Here is a 19571-nt window from a genome sequence, read left to right as displayed (position 1 = left end):
AATAATTTGAGAAATAAATATAAAACAAATTAAGCAGAGTTTAACATCCGATTTTCTCCTTCCCAGTTTGGTTTCTTTAGTGTGGAGAGGAGGTAAATGATGAGAGAAAGAATAAGTCAATCAGGACATATTTCTTATAAATAGCCACAAAGGGTAAGTAAAAGTCAACAATGTAATGGCAACTACAATAAGTATTTATTAAACATAGCTAATAAACATGAGATATAATTATGTAGAGTGATGCTGAGAATACATTTCTTCAGTTTTCACAGTAAGATGATCATTGATATTAAGGTTCTACCTGTTGGTATGTGCTTTTATTTATTTTATATATATATATATATATATATATATATATATATATATATATATATATATATTTTAGAAACTTTGTGTTTATTAATTTGGCAAATTTTAGCCATGAGCTCTTTTAAAATTGCTACTGTAAGAGATAATGTGAGGAATGGCAATGAACCTAAAGTATTCTGGAAATTCTGTGGTTCATGTATTCCATTATTGTTCGAATCCATACTGGAAAAAGATTTGTTAGATTCTTAGCCATTATGCATCATTTACTAAATATGGTACTGAATCTAAATTAAGTAGAGATTTGTGAAACTAAGGAAGAATTTTTATAGTCCTTCCATTTATTTCTTGAATTTTCTTATTATCACCTATAATCTAATACACACATAAAATAGGTCTTGGTCTCTAAAAACATTGCCAGGAAAATTCATTAATGTGAAGATCCTTTGCCAGGTATGTTGTTAGATTTTTTATGAATGCTGTTTTAATCCTCTTAAGTTTCTACAGTTGCGTGTGGAATCAGATATGGAAAAAAAAAGCATTTACTCAAAAATATGTCTACAAGAATCGAGCATTGTCTCATTTCAAATCTGCTTATTTCTTATCTAGGTTGTGCCTCTATCCATTCAACATTTTTAGTAATAAAACTGAAATTCAATAAAAAATACTAAATAACCAAATCAATGCAAATTAACTCAAAAATTAAGGTAAGGCAAACAATTGATATTTACATCACTGCTAGAGTTTAAGGAGACACTATTACCCGCTCGTGAGACTTTATCAAATAATATAGTCCAAACGAAGGATAAAGCTATAATCATAATAGTGAAAAAAAAGCAATAACAGGATAGTGACTAATTGAATCATTGTGTGTCCACTGGAGGAATATTATTACCCAGTTGTTAAAAATTATGAAAAAGATTATTCAGCTTAAAAATGTTTATGATATAATAAGATGCAAATGTATATTATGATTGTAATCATCTTAAAACATTTATGCATTTGGACAAAATGGATTAGGGTACTGGGCTCAGAGATTATTTGTTTTTCCCTATTTTTCCAAACTTTGAATTTGTTAATTTTATAATGCCAGATCTGGACCATAATGACATTTGACGTCAGTGCAAAGTTTCAAGATGACTCCCAGCCCTTTAAGACTAAACAATGCATACTAAATACTTCATGACACATCCATATGGTGGAATGCTATTCAGTCTTTTAAATTTAGAAAAATAAGTAATAACAGGGAGAAATATTGATGGCATATAGTTAAATGTATGATTCCAATTTCATTTGGGCAAACATGTGAATGATTGATAGACATGTAACAGAGAAATATAGCATATGTGCCAAAACTAGTATCTCTAGTTTGTGTAATTACAGATGAGTTTTATTTTCTTCTGTGTGTTTTTGTCTCGTTTCCAGATTGTCTGCAACGAATATATTTATATACACTATAAATATTTTTAAAACTAAAAAAGCTTGCATCTCTCAGCAAACCATCAATAAAATTAATCTTTTATAACTCTCTGATGCATCCTGATCCTCTGGCTTGACTCCTCAAATTTGCCAGCTCTTACTTTGTTTTTGTTTTGGAAATGCAAGCTTCTGCTGATGTGATTATTCCCCCCAGGGTTCTAGCATCATTTAACCGCAACTTTGTTGCGATACATATGCTTTGGACTCTGCTTCAACCCTAGAACTTCCTGGATTTCTGGAGGTATCAACTCAGGTGGGATTTTCCTCTAGGTTCTGGTTTTTCCCTAGTTGATACCCAGGTGGACCGAAGCCCTTAGTGGCCTGACTCAGATGGCTCTCTGCTGCCCTCTCCTGATCATAGATAATACTACTTCGACTGCCCCATGAAAGTTACTTCTAACTCCCAATATTCAAGACAAAACCTGAAAACATTAAGTTCTGGCAATTAGGGAGAACAATTTTAGAACTCATATGCTGAGACTCATTTATTGTATCTTAAACACATGGAACTGAACAAAAGCATGCTACAATTTGGGAGTCTAATTTGCCACAATAAAATTCTTACTCATTGCAACTTCACCTAAGACTGGTATATCCAGAGCTTTTGGGATTATTGGAGGTGCAATTTTCAATAGCCCATAATTGTTCTGAGTGTAAAATTTCAAAAATGAAATCAGATACATATTTAATATTCTCTAATTTCAAAGCCTAAATACTTGAAGTCTGTCTGTAGATGTAAGGATATTCAGAGCAGATTCTACTCTAAGCGAAGATCGGGAGCTGTTTTAACAGATCCAAATGTGTGATGCCAGGAGATCTTCAGTCTTCCCAGGTACTGTCTTGTTCAGACTTTCCAATGGTATTCATAAAGGCTGGAGAACAAAATGGAAATCAAATCCACAGATTCATTAGCTATGGGATATAAATCTTCCACAGCAGCATCCCATTTTGCTCTTTTAGGAATTTGAGTGGTTTTCCCTTCTTCCTTCCTTACAGACTCTGAATTGTGTTCAGAGATTCATTCCCCCATTCAATTCCCACCACATCCCTCAGAGAAAGCTGATTGTTCCCCCACCACACCTAGTTCTAAGAGTAGCCCTAAAGTGTTTTTGCTAATTCTCGTCAATAAAATGGGAAGGGAATAAGCGGGAGGGCTTCTAAGAGAACTACAAAAAAAAGACAATGTGTGTATGGCACTCCAGGACTACTGAAGCATCTTCTTTTGAGCATAAATGTGGGGCCATCAGTGTATATGGCAGAGCAGAGAGATGGAAGTAAGCTGAGAATTTGAGTAGTCTCTGAATCAACCAACTCTGAGGTCTACTTTACTGCTGGACCACTCAGTATAGGACATAATGTCTTATTCTTAAACTAGCATGAGCTAGGGGTTTTTGTTTTGTTTTGTTTTGCTTTGTTTTGTTTGTTTTTGCTTGCAGTGAAGTTTATTCTGAATGTTACGGCTCTTTTCTCAAGTTGCCGATGCGTCCATGTTCTTCAAGATAAGAATGATTTTACCATCTAGACAATGTCTGACAGTGCTATGAATGAGCAATCACTTCTTCACAAAGAAACTGCCACTGGAAACCACAACAGGACCATGCAAAAGCCTCTGGGAAGAGCTGATTCCTACCACCTCAGGTAGCACCCACAGCAGAAATGAGAGTGACCCAATTATATAAATCTGTTATTTTTGCTTGCCGCTTCAAAGTGCCTTTACCTACACAACTAATAGAATAGCATTGGTTGCAGATATGTCATGGTACTGGTCATCAAGAATCCTAGAAAGCTGATCTAACTTCTGCAATCTTTTGGAGTCTCTGATATACAAGACCACTCTAGAAGAGCAACTTTGTGGGTAGACTGTTCAGAATGGCTTGTGGCTATCCTAGGTCCAATCTTATTAGCACAATATCTGTGACAGTCATTTTCAGTACACAGATTGGGAACCATTAAAGCTTCGAACAATAGGTTTCTTCTTACTTCATCACGTTAAAAAACTTGGAGAAAGAATTCCTCTGAGCTTGGACCTTCACAGCCCAATATTTTCAAACAAAAGCTGAAAAGACAGTGCAGTCTAATAAGAAAGATACATTGAATCAGACTTTTAGAATAAATTGAACAATGTGCCATATTAAACTTTCTATCCCTGAATACATAACTAAATCAGAGCTAGTTTATATAGCAGTTTGGTGAAATTAGGAAAAATGATCCCCTCTGGGTAGACTACCCCACTGACACATAGCTTAGTGATTAGAAAGTGCTTTGTGCAAATCAGAAAAAGGCACCTTCTTCCAGGAAGATGCCCCCATCACCACCCCATCCAGCAGGACACACAGCTTGAGAAGCAGAATATTGACTTTGGTTCCTATTTACTCTCTCAACTGTGGCCTTGTGCAGCATAATTTTTGTCATAGATGTTCTCTAATAAACCTCTTTTTGTTACAAGGAATTATCTAAAGTATGTCGAGTAATTGTAGGTTTAGCACAGGATTCAAACGCCAAAAATCTGGGAAAAGTAAAACAATTGATCTTAGTTTCCTTTAAGGCTGCTGGCTAGAAAAATGGATAGGCTATCTCTGGTCCAAATAATGAGCTAATGAAGGGAGTGGTGATTTGGTAGGTGGGGAATATGATACCAGATATAACTTCTTTGGGTTCTTTTTATTGGAGAGACTGGAGAAAGTTTATTTCTCTTAGAAGACCCCACTCTGGGATAGTCATCGAGATTGATATGCCAAATACAAATAGAAATTGCTTCTATGGATTACTCATCAGACTTATTTTGACTTTGTGGATGTCCAACACAAATTAACAAATCCTACACTCTGGACCTTGATCATTTGTGATAAAAAAAAATTATCATTATTAAGTATTATGGGACTAAACCTAGATAGGTTCCTGACACTGTAGTTGAAGTCTCAAGCCCTTTGTGGTCCAAGACCTGAATTTCAAATAGCCTGTGTGTCAATGCATTGCTCATCCAAAGGTGTCTTACAGCTACAGAACTGTAGATACGCATCTTCTAAAATTAGCATATTTTTTTTTACTTATTTGTTGTTAATGTCTCTTGAAAGAGACTCACTAAAGGCACAGAGGACTTATTAGTCTGCCACCATTGCCAAACTCTTAATGTTACACATTCAGTGGGTTTTGATGAATGTGAAATGTCATGTGTCCTCAATTATAGTATCAAACGAACAGAATAGTTTCACTGCCCTAAACATGCCCTTGAGCTCCACCTATTCATTTCTCCCCTACTCCTAAATTCTTGGCAAAGTTGCCCTTTAAATTGCTATTTTATTGCAACAAACAAAACTCCACAACCAAATGACTTTGTGGGTGAATTCTACAAACATTTAAAAAAGAATTAATACCTATTTTTATCAAACAATTCCAAAAACTTTGAAGAGGAAGGAATATTTTCAAACTCATTCTATAAGACCACCATTACCCTGATACCAAAAACTAACAAAGACACTGCCAAAAAAAAAAAAAAAAAAACTTGTAGGGCAATATCTCTGATGAACATAGATGCAAACATTCTCAACAAAATATTAGCAAACTAAATTTAACAATACATTAAAAGGATCATACACCATGATCAAGTGGGATTTATTCCTAGGGTGCAAAGATAGTTAAATATTTGCAAATCAATCAACATTACACACCACACAAACAAATCCAAGAATAAAAGTCATATGATCAATAGAAAAAGAAAAAACATTTGGCAAAAATTCAACGTACATTTATGATAAAAACTCTCAGCAAAGTGGGAATAAAGGGAACATACTTCACCATAATAAAGTCCATATATGACAAACACACAGCTAACATTGTACCAAACAATGAAAAAGCTAAAAGTGTTTTCCTAAGATCAGGGATGAGACAATGATACCCACTCTCACTGCTTTTATTCAACATTGTATTGAAACTTCTAGCTACAGCAATCAGACAAGAAAAAGAAATAAAAGTCACCAAACTGAAAAGAAAGGAAGAGGTAAAACTGTCATTATTTGAAGATGGCATGATACTATAAGTAGAGGACCCTAAAGATTCCACCAAAAAACAAACAACAAACAAACAAACAAACAAACAAAAACAACCTATTGGAACTGATAAATGAATTCGATAAAGTAGCAAGATAAAAAATTAATATTTAGAAATCAGTTGCATTTTTATACATCGATAATGAACTATCAGAAAGAAAAATTAAGAAGACAATCCCATTTATAATTGCATCAAAAATAAAATGCCTAGAAATAAATTTAACCAAAGAGGTAAAAGACCTGCATTCAGAAAACTACAAGACATTGAAGAAAACAATTGAAGAAGATGCAAAGAAATGGAAACCTACACCAGGCTCATGGATAAGAAGAATTAACATTTTTAAGATGTCCATACTACCCAAAGCAATCTACAGATTAGATGCAAACCTTATCAAAATATCAATGGCATTTTCCACAGAACTAGAATAAATAATCCAAAAATTTATGTGGAACCACAAAAAACCCCAAACAGGTACAGCAATTGTGAGAAAAAATAACAAAGTTGGAGGTATCAGGGTACTTGACATCAATCTATACCACAAGGCTATAGTAATCGGAAAAGCATAGTCCTGGCACAAAAACAGACACATGGAACAGTGGAACAACATAACGAGCCCAGAAATAACCCATGCTTATATGGTCAATTAATCTATGACAAAGGAGTCAAGAATATACAATGGGGAAATGACAATAAAGAGTGTTAAGAAAACTAAACAGCTACATGCAAAAAATAAAAATGAAAGTTGACTACTTTCTTAATCATATAAAAAAAATAAATTCAACATGGTTAAGGACTTAAATGTAACACCTGAAACCACAAAACACCTAGAAGAAAACATAGACAATAAATACTTAAGAACTTTGACATAAGTCTTAGCAATATTTTTTGTTGGATATGTCTGCCTGGACAAGGGTAACTAAAGCAAAAATAAGCAAATGGGACTACATCAAACTAAAAATTGTTTGCATAGTGAAAGAAATTATCAACAAAATGAAAAGACAACCTACTGAATGGAAAAAGATACTTGCAAATGATATATCTGATAAGGGGTTAATATCCAAAATATCTAAAGAACTCATACAACTCAACATTAAAAACAAACAAACAATCCAATTAAAGATGGGCAAGTGTCCTTAAAAGACATTTCTCCAAAGAGGACATACAGATGGCCAATAGACATATGAAAAGATGCTCAATATCACTAATCATCAGTGAAATGCAAATCAAAACCACAATGAGATATTACCTCAAATTATAATAGAATGGCTATCAACAAATAACAAGAGCACTAGTGGTGGGATTATAAATTGGTATAGCCACTATGGAAAAACAGTATAGAGTTTTCTCAAAAATTAAAAATAGAACTATCATACAACCCAGCAATTCCACTTCTGGGCATTTGGAAAACAAAAACAAAAACAAAAAAACACTAATTAGAAAAAATATATGCATACCTATACTCATTGCAGCATTATTTACAATAGTCAAGATATGGAAGCAATCTAGATAGATGAATAGACACTGATAAATGAATAGACAAGATGTGAAACACACACACACATACATGCTTACACACAAACACAATGAAATATTAGCCATAAAAAGTATTAAATTTTGCTCTTTGTAACAGCATAAGTAGACCTAGAAGGTATTATGCAAAGTAAAATAAGTCAGACAAAGAAAAATAACATATGATTTCACTTATATGTGAGATCCAAAAAACAAACAAAACAAAACAGAAACAGTCTCATAGATACAGAAAACAAACTGATGATTGCCAGAGGGGAAGGAGGTAAAGAAATTGTTGAAATAGGTGAAAGAGAAGAAGACATACAAATTCCAGTTATAAAATAAGTCAGTTGTGGGAATGTAATGTATAGTATAGAGAATGTAGTCAATAATGTAATAACTTTGTACAGTGACAGGTGGTTACTAGACTTCTCATGGTTATCACATTATAAGTATATAAATGTTAAATCACTACATTGTACACCTGAAACTAATATATTTCATGTCAACTACGCTTTAAATAAATAAATAAAATCAGAAAAACAAATAAATAAGTAAATGAAATGTTTGTACCATTTTGCATTCCCACCAGCAATAAATGAGAGCTGCTCTTGTTTTATATCCTCACCAGTGTTTGGTTTTGAAAGTATTTTGGATTTTAGCCATTTTAGTAAGTATCTTATTGTTATTTTAATTTGCAATCCCCTGATAATATGATGTTGAGCATCCTTTTATATGCTTATTTACTATCTGTATATCTCCTTTAGTGAGATGTTTATTAAGCTCTTTTGCCCATTTTATAGTTGAGATGTTTGTTTTATTATTAAGTTTTAAAAGTTCTTTGTATATTTTCTGTACAAAGTTTTGATAACAGTCCTTTATCAGATACAAGTTTGCACATATCTTCTCTCTGTTTGTGGCTTATCTTTTTATTCTCTCAGTAGTATTCTTCACAGAGCAGAAGTTTTTAATTTTAATGAAGTTCAACTTATCAGGTTTTTTTTTTTTCTTTCACTGATTGTGCTTTTGGTGTATATCTAAAAACTCATTGCCAAACTCAAGGTCATCTATATCTTTTCCTATTTTATCTCCTACAAGTTGTTTTGCATTTTACATTTAGGTCTATGATATTTAGAGATAACTTTTGTGAAAGATGTTGCTCCTAGCCTTAGACATAATAAAGTTTAAGAATAACTATGCATTGAGTACATGTTATATGTCAGGTACATAATGGATATATATTCTTTCATACATAAGGAAGATGTTATTCTCATTTTATAGCTATAGAAACTGAGGTTCAATATGACTAAGTAACATGCCCAAGGTCACACAGGTGGGAAGTGGTGGCACTAGGATTCTACATCTCTAACTCCAAAGTTGCTTATGAAAAAAACAAGTTTCTAATAAAGAAAAATTAAGAGAATGTACTAAGACTCTCAGAGAACTTTCTTTTCTTCCTTCATTTTGTTTCAGTTTGTTATTCTGAACAATGTCTTTAATTTTTGTTATTACAATTCAGTTCTTTTTTAACTCTATTTTATTAGTTTCAAGTATACAGTACATTGGTTAGACATTTATATAGTTTAAAAAACAATCCCCCTAATTGCTCTTTCTCTCCTCTGGCTCTCCACCTACCTTTTACATTAACGCTAAGTGCATTCCCTAGCCTTTACATTAATGCTAACTGCATTCCCCATCCCTGTAACCATCTATCAAATACTAATTTTGAACAATCTGTCTTTAAATTGAATATTGTGTGTCTCTAAGAAGCAGCAGCAATCTCCATATATAAATGAGTTCTAATTCATGTGGACTGGAGTTAAAATGACATGCCCTTTTCCAATTAAGTGTATGAGCCTCTTGTGGAGTAAAAAATCTTGGGATAGATCAGTTAAATAATGTAGCATCTTGACATGAATTTCTGTTTTCAGAAAACAGAGATCAAGAGGAGGCTATTTCTATTTCCAGAGGAAAGAAAAAAGTAGTAATATTTAAAAACTATGTCCTTATATTAAAACCTCTTCATCTTAGAAATAATTTTAGAGTATTTGTTTCATGGATGACCTATAAAAAACACAGACATCTATGAGTTAAACCACCATTTCAATATTTTCCCTTTTTCCATGAGAGGGCCCCTGCCACATAGCTCAGGGTTGGGTTTCATGAGTGACACAAAAATGAGGAAGCCCCATGTCATCATCAGGGAGTTTATAGTCAAGTGAAGCATAAATAAATAAGACCAGAATGATGATTATATAACACAGAGTCCCCATGAGGAGACTCTGATGGGACTTCAGCAGGGAACCACGAACAACTACAGGAGTTGAAAAAGAAAACTGGCATGTATCCAATGTACTGGCAAAATCACAGCAGAACCTAGAGTTCTCCTCAGATGGCCAGCTGAAGAAACATACAGGAAGGGACTGTTTACAGAGGGGGAGGGGAGGCAGACAGAACCAACCACTGCAGGAGCCATGACCTTCCTGGGCCTACAGTGGTTGGTAAGGGGTGGTGGGATCCAGCCCAAGGATTGCTGGAGCCAGGGAGAAAGAATCACTCAACCCAGCAGGAGCTGTGACAAGGCATTGCCACTTTCAGAGCCAAGGCCAAAGCAGAAAGGGAGGAGGAATTCTTACCAAATTCTCTCCTCCCACTTCTCATCTCCTGCTGGTTCCTCTCAACTGGAATCCAGGTGAGTCAGCCTCCAAGAAAATGGATCTATGGGGAGAGGTTCTAGTGGACTAACCAGTGCAGCCTACAAAGGAAAGGACTGGGTGGTAACTTCACAAAATCGAAACCTGCCCCCAGGAAGGAGATTTCAAGACTGAATAGGAATTAGCTAGATAAAGAAAACAATGAGACTGAAGGAATCTAGGTAAGAAGCTCTATTTCAGAGATCTGCCAATGATAAAAAGTGTCTTTAAGGGAGCAGGAAGGACTCAGATCAGATCCTTAGAGACTTTGTATGCTTTAGCCACTGAACTTGATCCTGAAAGTCATGAGGAGAATCTGATGGGACTTCAGCATGGAACCACATTATATAGGACCAGGACTAGGGTGAAACAAATGAGGGACTTGCCCAGGCACAAAATATAAGAGTCCCAAAAATCTCAGTAATCGAGATAAGTAATATTGTAATGCAATATTTTTAAAAATCAAAATTAATGCAAAAAGTATATGATGAGCAAACTATCAAATTTTGAATAAAGGCAGAATCAATGTTACTGACTTGTCCTTTGTAATGTGCATAGTTAAATTAGCACAGTGACTGTAGTACAGAGGAAGGATTTGTTCCCACGGAGAGCAAGGAAGTTAACTGGAATGCTGCTTTGATAGTCTAGCTCTGTGCTGTCCCCTACGGTAACCAGTAGCCACGTGCAGCTATTTAGCATTTGAATTTTTTTTATTTTTTCCTTTCTTTATTGAAATATAATAGACAATTAGTTGCTTGTATTTACATTGTACAATACAATGAGCTCTTTTTCAATTATAGTTGGCATGCAATAATATACCAGTTTCAGTTGTATAGCATAGTGATCAGAGATTCACATAACTCGTAAAGTGATCACCCCACTAAATCTAGTACTCCTCTTCCCCTTACATATTTATTACATTATTAACTATTTTCCCCATGCTACACTCTACATCTCCATGTCTATTCTGCAACTATCCATTTATACCTCTTAATCCTTTGTCTTTTTTTGTCCCCTCAACCTCCCTCCCGTCTAGCATCCCTCTAAATATACTCTATATCTATGAATTTATTTCCTCTTTTGTTGTTGTTGTTGATGATGATTTTGTTCTTTAGATTCCACATGTATATGAAATCATGTAATATTTGTCTTTCTCTATCTGACCCATTTCATTCAGCGCAATACCCTGTAGGTCCATCAAGGCAATATCTTTTTCCAGCCTCTTCCTTTTAGTCTGTGTGTGTCTTTTAATCTGAAATAAGTCTCTTGTAGGCAGCATATGTAGGGGTCTTGCTTTCTTATCCATTCAGCCACTCTATCTTTTGGTTGGAGCACTTAATTTTTTCCATTTGAGATACTTGTTGATAGGAATGTAGTTATTACCATTCTTGATTCCTGTTTTTGATACGTTTTCTCTTCTTAAAGAAGTCTAACATTGCCTGTAATAGTGGCTTGGTGATGATAAATTCCTTTAGCTTATTTTTTTCTGGGAAGCTCTTTATCTCTTTCAACTCTAAATTATAGCTTTGATGGATAAAATATTCTTGGTTGTAGATCCTGGGTTTTCATCATGTCAAATATTTTGTGCCAAGTCTTTCTGTTCTGCATCATTTCTTTTGAGAAATCAGCTGCCAGTCTTATGAGTGCTCTCTTGTAGGTAAGTTACTGCTTTTCTCTTGCTGCTTTTAAGATTCTCTCTTTGTCTTTAACCTTTGGCATTTTAATTATGATGTATCTTGGTGTGAGCCTCTTTGGATTCCTGGCTTTGGGGACTCTCTGAGCTTCCTGGGGTTGTATGTCTATTTCCTTCACCAGGTGAGGGAAGTTTTCCATTATTATTTCTTCAAATAGCTCTTCAATGTCTCTTTTTTGCCCCAATATTCTTATGACAAGGATATTTTTACATTTAATAGTGTTCCATAGGCTCCTTAAATTATTATTATAGTCTTAGCTTCTTTTTTCTCGCTATTCTGATTGAGTGTCCTTGGCTTTCTCATCCCCTATATAGGTCATTTGATTTTCTTCTTTATTCACTCTATGTTTTCCATTTAATATACTTCTCATCTCAGATAATGTGTTCTCCCTTTCTGACTAGTTCCCTTTTGTAATTTCAATTTCAAGTTTTAGATTTTTTATCTCTTTGTTAAAGTTCTCACTAAATTCATCTACACTTTCCATAAGTTCATTGAGCATCTTTATAACCAGTGTTTTGAACTCTGCATCTATTAGGTTGCTTGACTCCATTATTCATGGATCTCTGTTCTGTTCTCTCATATGGTATCTGTTTCTTTGTCTTCCCATTTTGGCTGCCTTTCTATGTCTGTTTCTATGTACTAAGAAAAGCTCTTAAGTGTCCCAGTCTTATTAGTGTGGCTTTGAGTGGTAGGTGTCCAGTAGCACAGTTCTGAGAGGGGTTCAGCTGCAGGCCAAATTTAGCCCAAGCCTGTGCCTCTCCTGAGCCACCTGTTAAGATTCAGGAAACAATCCACAGATGCTGTGCTTATAGTTGCCTCAAAAGGCCACACCAGACAGCGAGGCCAGCTGCCGCCAAGGGTCTAGGAGCTGCTCAGCAAGGGGCCCCTGACTAAGTGAGGACACACCTGGATGTGGCTTGGGTTGGGCCGAGAGTTGGGGGAGGCAGAGTCCCAGGGAATCCTCTGGGTGGAGCGACCTCTGTTATCCAGTTTGATGAAGTCTCTGCTATGGCATCACTAACTCTGCATGCTGGGAGTGGGAGGGCTCAACAGAGGAACAATAGATACCACCCCACTTCTGTGCAGCACGAGTCTCCCCTCAACCTTAGTCTGACAATTCAGTGTCTCCCTGTAGGTCCCTGGTGCCCCCTGCACAGCCAAACCAGCACTGATGCTCAGAGCGAGCAGGTCTGCCACCACGAAAGTCTGCTCGTGGATGCAGCTCCTTTAAGAGGCCTCTGCAGCTGCCAGCTGCCACCGCCACTGCTGCCTCCATCTCACTCAGCCACTGGAGACTGGGCAGCCTTGGGTCCTCGTCCCATCCTACCTTTTGCCATTGCAGGGTGATTTCTTAGATTTCTTGCTAGTTGTATGGCAATTTTCCTTGCTGTTTGCTTCTTGTTCATCACAATTTTGACTTGGTCACCAGAGGGATGAACAGAGCCTCTATCATCTATGCCATTTTGGCCCTAGCACTTGAATTCTTAATTTCCTTTCATCTTAATTTAAATTTTTTAAATTGACACTCAATTCAGTGATTTAAAAACTTAGTATGTTTGGAATAAATTAGATACATGAATCTTTTTTCCAACTATGGATTTTGTGAAATCTAAATAAAGATCTAATAAATTTTCTTTGAAAATTTAGCATTCAAATTGCAGTGGGCTATAAGAGTAAAAGATTTAGTGTAAGTTAAAGAATGTTAACTATTAATAATTTTTATATAATGTTTACATTAATTGTATGTTACGATGATACTATTTTGGTTATGTTGGGTTAAAATATATTACCAAAATTAAATTCACCTGACTGTCTTGGCTTTAGTGTGGCTGCTAGAAAATGTTAAATCCCAGATGGGGTTCTCATTCTGTTTCCATTAGCAGCACTGGGCTATGTGGAACAAGTGCAGCAGAGGGATGATGGGTGGGGCAGGTTTAGGAAACAAGGAAATGGAATTTGAGACCTGATGACTGCTTTGGCCAGGCTCCTTGGAAGCAGAGCCTGGGATGGGAATTCTTACACAAGCAATTTATTGGGAGAGGGCTCTCATGAACAACCTGTGTGGGAGAAAAGCAGGCCAAGGCAGAAGAAGCTCTGCATACATGTGATTTCAGGATAAGTCTGACCTCAGTCTGCACCCAGGGTAGATGGGAGTTAAGTTGCACCAGAGGATGTCCTGTCCACGGGTGAGAGGGTTTGGCTGTCAAGTCAGTCAATATTGGCCAGGGGCCACTAAGGGTGAGGAAATGTAATGCCTATAAGCATCTACAGTCAGGCAGCTCTCCTCAACCAAGAGCAGTCCTCCAGAAAAGAGTAGAGGTATGGGCATCACCAGCAAGAAGCCCCTGCAGCAGCTGAGGGACTGCTGTGCCAGGCCCATAAAGGGGCACAATATCATTTCTAGAGGGGGATTGAATGAAAGTAATGATGCCCTGGTTTGCTGCCCTAGCTCCCTGCACCAAAAGAGGTACTATAGAAGGAACTTTAAGTTTAACACTAGAGATGAGGAGCTTTCTTTGTATGTGTTAAATCTGAGGTGCTTCTGAGCCATCCATGTAGGTATGTCCAGTAGGCCAGTGGACATAGAGATCTGAGCTGATGAAGGATGGAGAGAGAGTCATCAGCAGGAGGTTGTCCCTGAAGCCAAAGACTTGGGTGAAGTGACTTGGAAAAGGTATCAGAGGAAAGGCAGAGGCCTGGGCCCAGTACCTTAAGGAATACTGTGTGTGTGGAGGAAAATAAAGAGAAAGTGGCCCCACAGAAGCCAAGTGAGAAGGAGGTGTCATGGTGGAGAGAAGGCTTAGCACACCTATACCTTCCAAAAAGTCAAATGAGATCCAACAGAGAAGTCACTGGTGGTTTTGACAGAGCAGTTTCTGTGACACATGCAGTGGAAGCCAGTCTAACATGGCTGAAAAGTGGAGGTGTGGTAGGCCCTGTGAGACCAAATTCCACATCCACTCTTCCCTTATTCTTGATTAACAAACCTCCACTTTTATTCATGCAGCACAGCTCTGCCCAAAAACCCTAGTGATAAAGGAAAGAAAAGCAATTTAATGAGAGCAGAGCATGCATGTGTAGCCAAGATGAACTGTTATAGGGTAGGGATAGTGAGAAGAGGCTGTCTGTTTTGATTCATTGTTTGGAGAACAAGGAAGCTTGAGGGATGAAGATTGAAAGCATTATTTCTGAAAACCTATCTGGAGAAATGACAAATATTAGGTGGGTGTTCTACCACTCTGGGGTAGACAGCTTTCTTATCCTTGAGAATAAGATAAATGAACCATGTTACCCACAAGTGAAACACCTTTTGTCACCAAGAGCCCCCCTTATAGGTGCAATACCCTCTGGTCATTGTTAGCTAAAGAATACTTTTATTACTCTTTGCTGCCCTGTCCAGTTCTAGGGCTCCTTGGTGAATCTCCACTGAACTGGGGCCCTAAGCATTCCAACGCAGCCTAAAGCTTGGCCCCCATAGGAGTGCATGTGCTCTGTGCCTGGAAAGGCCCCTCACCTCTGCTCATTATCTGGTGTTCTGATAGAAACCCCTCTTTCCTATGTGGAGAAATATCTCCCCTCTCCCTTTAAAAGACTAACGTTCTCCTGTTGGAAACTCTGGTGCCATCTGCTTACTGCTACATTACTGAAAACATCTGTATGTAAGCAATAGAGCTTCAAAATGCGGTCTCTGCTAGTTAATTAGACTGTATCCAAGAACTGATGTAGACATTTCCTCTCTTTTTGGACATGTGCGTAATGGTTTAAATACATTGAGTATTTCCTGCCTCCAATAACCTAAGAAGCTGCATGCTAACCAGAGTATTCCATAGAGGTCAAAGAAAACTTTGGCAGGAGAGAGATACCAGAATAATCAATATTCATTTTTCATTTGACAAGATATAAAATACTTATGTCTCCTGTGGTAGGCAAAAATTTCCCAAATTTCTAAAAAAAACGTGTGTAGGAAGGCTTCTCTGTTCAAACATTTCAAGCATCTTTTTAATTTTTTTTTTAAAAGAAAGGATTTATACATCTTAGAAGGTGCCATAGAATTGGTAAAAAGTTTCACATAGAAAAGCACCCTCTTCCCCACCCCCAATCTGCCATTTCTGCTACTAGTTCAGGTCAGGCAGTATACTCACCACAAGTTCAGGTCTGGGCATCCTTCTCCCCTGGGGGGAAAATAGCACATGATTATGCATATCAAATGTGTATTGATCCATAGGCATTGGTCTAGGCACAGCAGTAGAATAACAAGATTTACAATCGTTATGAAACTTACTTGCTAGTGAGGAGACTGTGAAAATGCCGTGTGTTGATAAATCTCAAAAGAAAGCTGGGACTAGAGAGTAGAGGTAGGGTTCCACTTTATAGAAAGAATGAAGGAAGTGAGGAAAGGCCATGCAGAAGGGGAAAGGGAACAGCAGACCAATAGCCTGTTCACAAGAAATGCTGTTCATAGACCAAGTTTCCCCAAGGATTCACAGGTTAAAAACTTTTCTTTAGGATTGACTTCAAACAGTTCCTTGTACTTCATGAATCCAAAACAACTCTTTTTTCCCATTACTATTGTTATTCATGTGTCAAGATTTATTAAATCAAGTTAAAATGCCAGGCACTGAAGTCACACTAAAAAAGGTGCACCCTCCCCTCCGCCCCGCTACCAACTCCCTCAAGGAGCACACAGTCTAATGAGAAAGACAAACAAGTAAACAAACAAAACACAAAATCATATATAGTTCCAAGAACAACCAGTAGTTACCAAGTGAACAGAAGACATTATTAATTCCATGAGATTTAATAGGTGATTTTTAAAACAGGATTATTTCTTCATATAATTATCTTAAGCACAGTGTTAAACAATATAAATCTCATTGATTTTTAACATGCAATGTATATTGTGAATCTTTAAGTAGAAATTTTAATATATAATGTTTCTTAAACTCATTAAACCGAGCATTCTTTACAAGGCATTTGTATTTATTAGCATGCATCCGGTAGCAAGAAACAGACAAACCAGAGATGTAGATTAAACAATAGGGATTCGTGATCTCAAATAAAATGTTTGCTAAGAGTTCTACTTTTGTTATTCTAGGCTAGGAATTTCAGAACACTCCCACATAAATATATATATATATATATATATATATATATATATATATATATATATATATATATATATATTTAGATATCTGAATACATGGGAAAGTTATGGGTTCACAATCTGAGAGAAAAAAAAAACAGAGAAGTGAACCCTGCATTTGAGATAGCTTTTACTCCAGAGCACTTGATGATTCTGGAAGAGGCTACTAAGAGGCTAAAACCCTGAGAGGAACTTTCAAAGACTCACAGAGCTTGGAGTAAACTGGAATTTAGCGCTAGCCAGAGATAGGTCATGGATAATCACCTCCTCCCCAGGTCTGGATTGGCACCCCCAAAGAGATACATTCTAGGAATAAGGATAAACTAGGAAGAAATAGAGCAGCAGATACACACACACACACACACACACACACATATATGTATATATATGTATATGTATATGTGTATATATATATATATATTTTATATATATGTTTTCCTTTTTAATTAAAAAATTCTCAATTATAGTTGACATACAATATTATATTAGTTTCAGGTGTGCGACATAGCGATAAGACATTTATATACCTTACAAAGTGATCACCCCAATAAGTCTAGTACCCACCTGACACCATACATAGTTATTACACTATTATTGACTATATTCCCTATGCTGTACTTTACATCCCCAGGACTGTTTTATAACTGGCAATTTGTACATCTTAATTCCTTCCCCTTTTTCACCCATCCCCACAGACCTCCTCCCATCTGGCAACCATCAAAATGTTCTCTATGAGTTTGTTTTTGTTCTGTTTGTTTATTTTGATTTTTATATTCCACATTTAAGTGAAATCATATGGTATTAGTCTTTCTCTGTCTGACTTATTTCACTTAGTATAATACTCTCTAGGTCCATCCATGTTGTCACAAATAGCAAGATTTTATTTTATTTTTTTGTAATTTATAAACTTATTTATAATTCCTATATGTAATAATTTTATCTACTACAATTTAATACTTGTCATACATGTGTTTTTACATGTGTATTTACCATTTCTCAAGTTTACTTTTTTCTTTTTATTTTTTAAATTTTACTTTATTATTAGTATCTAGTGTACAGTACATTGCTTAAAAATTTATATAGTTTGTGACACGATCTCTCTGATTATTCTTTTTCTTCTCTAGCTCTACATCTAGCCATTACATTACTGCTGACTTCATTCCCTATGCCATGCTCCCCATCGCTTTGACCATCTGTCAACTACAAATCTGTATTTCTTTAACCCTTCACCCCTTTCTTCCAACTCCTGAATCCCCACTCCTCTGGCTGTCACCAGATTGTCCCCTATATGTGTGAATCTGTTTTTGAGTAGTTTGTTCTTTTTTCCTTAGAATCCACATATAAGTGAAATCATATGGTATTCATCTTTCTTTGTCTGACTTATTTCACTCAGCATAATAACCTCTAGGTCCATCCATGTCATTGCAAATGGTAGGATTTCATTTTAATGGCTGAGCAATATTCCATTGAATATATGAACCATAACTTCTTTAATCATCTGTTGATGGGCATTTAGTTTGCTTCCATATCTTCTCTATTGTAAACAGTGCTGCCATGAACATAGGGGTGCATAGATTTTTACAATTTATGGTTTTATTTATTTATTTATTATGGATAAAAACCCAGAAGTGCAATTGCTGAGTCAAAGAGTAGATCCATTTTTAATTTTTTGAGGAACATCCAGATTGTTTTCCATAATGGCTGGACCAATTTGCAATCCCACCAACAGTGTATGAGGGTTCTCTTTTCTCCATATCCTCACTGACACTTGTTGTTCTTTGGTTTATTCATGATAGCCATTCTGACAGGTGTGAGGTGATATCTCATTGTGGTTTTAATTTGCATTTATTTGATGAATAGTGACTTTGAATATCTTTTCATATGTCTATTGGCTGCCTGTATTTCCTCTATGGAGAAATATCCATTCAGGTGTTCTGCCCATTTTTTAATTGGATTGTTTGTGTTTTTGTTATTGGGTTGTGTGAGTTCTTTTATATATTTTGGATATTAACCCATTATCAAATATATTATAAGTGAATATCTTTTCCAATTCGGTAGGTCGTCTTTTCATTTTGTTGATAGTTTCCTTAGCTGTGCAAAAACTTTTTAGTTTGATGTAGTCCCATTTGTTTAATTTTTTCTTTTGTTTCTCTTGCCTGAGGAGATATGTCCAAAAAGAAATTACTACTAGCAATATCAGAGATTACTGACTATGTTTTCTTCTAGAAATTTTATGGTTTGGGCTCTTACATTTAAGTCTTTAATCCATTTTGAGTCTATTCTTGTATACAGTGTAAGAAGGTGGTCCAGTTTCACTTTTTGCATGTATCGGTCCAATTATCCCCGCATCATTTATTAAAGAGACTATCTATACCCCACTGTATATTCTTGCATCTTTTGTCATCTATTAAGTGAGCATATAGGTGTGTATTTATTTCTAGGCTCTCTATTCTGTTACATTTATCAATATATCTGTTTTCATGTCAGTACAATGCTATTTTGATTACTTTAGCCTTGTAGTATAGTTTGATATCAGGTAGTGTGATACCTTTAGCTTTCTTCTTTTTTTTTTTTTCAAGATTGCCATGGCTATTCAGAGTCTTTTATCATTCCAAATAAATTTTAGGATTATCTGTTCTAGCTCTCTGAAAAATGCCATTGGTATTTTGATAGGGATTGCATTGGATAGTATGGCTATAA

General features: G+C 36.0%; 1 protein-coding gene across 1 annotated transcript in view; it reads right to left on the bottom strand.

Moving 5' to 3' along the window:
* Positions 1-19571, bottom strand: part of LOC120589338 (importin subunit alpha-1-like) — a 62427-nt gene that overhangs the window by 7559 nt on the left and 35297 nt on the right.

This window comes from Pteropus medius, unplaced genomic scaffold (genome assembly GCF_902729225.1).
Source record: "Pteropus medius unplaced genomic scaffold, Ma_sr-lr_union100, whole genome shotgun sequence".
NCBI classification, from domain to species: domain Eukaryota; kingdom Metazoa; phylum Chordata; class Mammalia; order Chiroptera; family Pteropodidae; genus Pteropus; species Pteropus medius.
Note: the sequence above shows the minus strand (reverse complement) of the source record. Positions and strands in the feature narration are given on the sequence as shown.